This window comes from Helianthus annuus, chromosome 15 (genome assembly GCF_002127325.2).
Source record: "Helianthus annuus cultivar XRQ/B chromosome 15, HanXRQr2.0-SUNRISE, whole genome shotgun sequence".
Lineage (NCBI taxonomy): Eukaryota > Viridiplantae > Streptophyta > Magnoliopsida > Asterales > Asteraceae > Helianthus > Helianthus annuus.
The window spans coordinates 64,593,971-64,597,610 of NC_035447.2; the positions used below are offsets into that span (position 1 = coordinate 64,593,971).

The window sequence follows — 3,640 nt, forward strand, 5'->3', positions numbered from 1 at the left end:
ATAAGCGGTTGCGCTAAGGAGGATGTGGTCATGTTTGTATCCCAATCGTTTAAGGGTGATGCTCTCACATGGTGGAAGGCGCTAGTACAGTCCACCGGGAAAGTTCATTTGTACAATCTCTCGTGGGAGAAGTTTGTTGACTTGGTGAAGGATACATACTGTCCTCAGCACGAAGTAGAGAGGATAGAGACTGATTTCCTCACCCTTGTGATGAAGGATCTAGATTGTAGATCCTATGTAACTAGTTTCAATTCCATGTCAAGGCTGGTACCGTATCTAGTCACTCCTGAGCCCAAACGCATTGCGCGTTTCATTGGTGGTCTGGCCCCTAAAGTTAAGGGAAATGTTAAAGCCTCTAAGCCAGCCACTTATAGATCCGCTGTGGATCTATCATTATCCCTCACTTTGGATGTAGTGAGGAGTCGGGCGAAGAAGACTACTGAAGAGGGAAAGAGGAAAAGAGAGGATGATCAGTCTTCTCAATCAAACAAAAAGGGCAAAGGGAACTCTGGTTCCAAAAAGGGGCAATCAGATGATAAGCCCAGGTGCAAGACTTGTCACAAAAGGCACTTTGGAAAGTGCAATCGAGACCCACAGGCCAAACTGTCACACCCCAACCGATGGCGGAAACATCGGGATGAGACGAACAAATCGCTCAAAAGCATCATAACACTATTTGTGACAATATAGATTAAATCAAATTTCATAAATGACTAAATTCAAATACATTGATTCAAATAAAGACAAATTGCAACAAGCATGGTTTATTATTAAAATGGGTATCTAGTCCATCCTAACTTGATTCTTCAACGTCTTGACTGTCAACCTGCAACATGTATTAAAATAGAGTTTCAATGCAAAAGCAAAGAGCGAGTATACAAGTTTGGTACGTACATAGCATAAGATGAAAAGTGTGAACAATTCCTCATGGCAAGCATATGATTCAAGATAAACATTAAATATGGCATGTGTCTAACATATCAAACCAAGAAAACGCAATATGCTCAAGACATAACCTCAAGTTTACGGGCGGGTCGTTAATCCTATAGCGCTACATATGTCAAGGTTTGGCTCGTACGAAGTTAATGATAAGTTCAACACATAAGAATAACCCAAGTTTAAAGTATCAAGTCATCATGTATACAAGCATGTTATAGGAACGTTCATGTGTTTAACAAAGTGTTCATGTGTAAGTTTTTCAATAGGTAAACATGTTACACCCCAAAAGTGGTAAAAGTAAAAAAAAGGGGAAAGTACGAGTATACTCACATTGATTGCGTTGCGAATTTCTTGTAAGAACGTACGAGTAAAGATTGAGAATTCCAAGAGAATAAACGAGAGCGATTAACCTAGATATCAAAATATCATATAACGATCCCACTTTTGTTTGTAAGTTAAATGTAATTTCTAATGTTTACTGTGTACACAAATTAATTACATCCTTAACTAATTGGAATTTATAACTTATTAAAATTATGAATTGTTATTTATAAAGTTCTTTAATGTTTAACATACGAGGTAACTATTCCAACCACTAATATGTGTTAAACAAATGCAGTGTAGTTGGACTTTTATTTGATTTAGTAACATTGACATGTTATCTTTTTCCTTTTGATATTAACCCAACCGAAAACCCAGTCAACAAGCAACAACTCACTTATTTCATAATGAGTTTTTCACCGTTAATATGATAAAGAATAATATTCGAAGGAGTTAATACGAAATATAATAAATCGATAAAGTAAATATACCGAACAAAGTTGGTGGGTTTCTGGTTTGTTCTCCGATCTCCACGGTTCCGATACTCTGGCGGAACTCCGGCAGACGGGTTATCGACAACAGAGCGTGTGAGAGTTCTAAGGAACGTATACCGAACAAAACAAATGATGAGGGTCTGAACGTTTCCGAGTACGCGAAAAGGTGACGCCTTCTACTTCCTTGTTTGTCTATACGCATGAACGCAATGACAAGGAACGGAACTCCGTCGCGAATTTCCGGTCATCTTCTCCAACTTTCCGGTGACGTAACTCCGGCGAAAAGAACAGGAACAAGACTCAGTCGTGGTCTCCGTGAACTCCGGCGTCGGTACGTGCGGCCACTTGCAGGTTTTCCGGCGACGTCCTTGTATCTCTGGCGCACACTTCGACTTCGGTGGGTGGCGACTGAACTCCGGCAACGTGAAGGTGGTTCGAAGAGTGTTACGCGGGTGTCGGGATGTGTCGTGGTGGTGAGAGGTGTGAGTGTGTCGAGATGGGTGAGCCCATCTATGTATACACATACCAATTCTTGTTTCCGTAACTAAGTTGCAGAGTTTCCGAAATCGTAAACGAAATGGACCGCAGGTGCGTGTGTGGCCAAGAAAACATCTAGGTTCAACGGTGCTCAAAAAACGAAAACGCAGAGATGGTGTTAATCCCGGAAAATCAGAAAAAAAAGAAAAGGGAAGACAGTTGGACGTGTGCTGTTTGAGCGGCAATTTATTTTTGATGTTCAAAAGTTTAATTAATATGAGAGATGGTAATTAATATGAGAGATGTGGGTTTTTAATATTTCGATACCCACCTACTCCTTACCATATCATCCATGGCCATCAATCATGTCATACTATGCATGCATACATAAGAGCGTGAGGATTACCGCATGATATTTGGGCATCATTTTCATGTTTTGGTAGTTATCTATATTACGAAATATGTTATTTTATTATCAAGTTTTAACTCCCCCTTTTTTTTTTGTCAATCTATTCTTATGTAATATGGATAAATAAGTTGGTTTAGAAATTAAATCCCTTAACTTATATGTTTATAATAACTGACATTAACGGAGATATAACTTAAATTAATTAGAACCTCAACTTGATTAACCAGTTTATACCAAAACTTTATATTACGAAATATTGATTTAATTAGTTAAACAAATAAATAATTAAATAACCATATTTATCAACGAATTAAATTAGGATAAAAATGAAGATCTTTCAACGATTATTCATTTCATGAAAATTTCCGTTGGTTCAAGGTTAGGATTCGAATTTTTAAAACGGGTCGGATTTTGGGAACCCATTTTGGACGGATGTTACAGTCTCCCCTACTTTAGGAGATTTCGTCCTCGAAATCCAAGAGTAAGACTTTTGAAAGGATGACATCTAAAGATTTAAAAGATAGAATAGATGGAACTTGACCATATTGTTTGCTTAAGGAAAATTGTTTTCGTGAATGCGTCACATAGCGTATAGTTTTCAAATAATTTCACATAGTGTAACATGTACAATGAAAGCATCGTAAATTTAGTTTGTTCACGAGAGATTATTATTATTTGTTTTAGATTGCGAAGATAGTGTGGTTCGTGTTTCCGAGCTTGAAATGAGCGTATCGTTCAATTATAAAATTTAATTGAGAACGAAGAAGAGTTGGTAACTATGAAGAAGAGTTGGCCAACTAAGTGTGTTTACATGTAAGTAATAATGGAAGATATTTTAAAGCAAGGAAGTATTTTAGGTTTCGAATGTATAAACAGACTTGAATGCAAGCGAGGTTCGTATAAAAGACGAAGGATAACGGAGAATAATGGGGGTATAAAAGGGAACAATTGACTCAAGTAAACGAATGCAAGTATAGGAATGGCATGAGCATTGGGTAAG

At 37.6% G+C, this 3,640-nt stretch overlaps 1 long non-coding RNA gene across 1 annotated transcript; it reads right to left on the bottom strand.

The window, feature by feature from the left end:
- Window positions 1-781: 781 nt before the first annotated feature.
- On the bottom strand, window positions 782-2,489 carry LOC118487221. The gene is made up of 3 exons (XR_004880846.1): window positions 1,752-2,489; window positions 1,270-1,349; window positions 782-826 (listed from the first exon to the last, which is right to left on the bottom strand). It is a non-coding gene; the product is annotated as an uncharacterized LOC118487221 (long non-coding RNA).
- Between the last annotated feature and the right edge of the window lie 1,151 nt (window positions 2,490-3,640).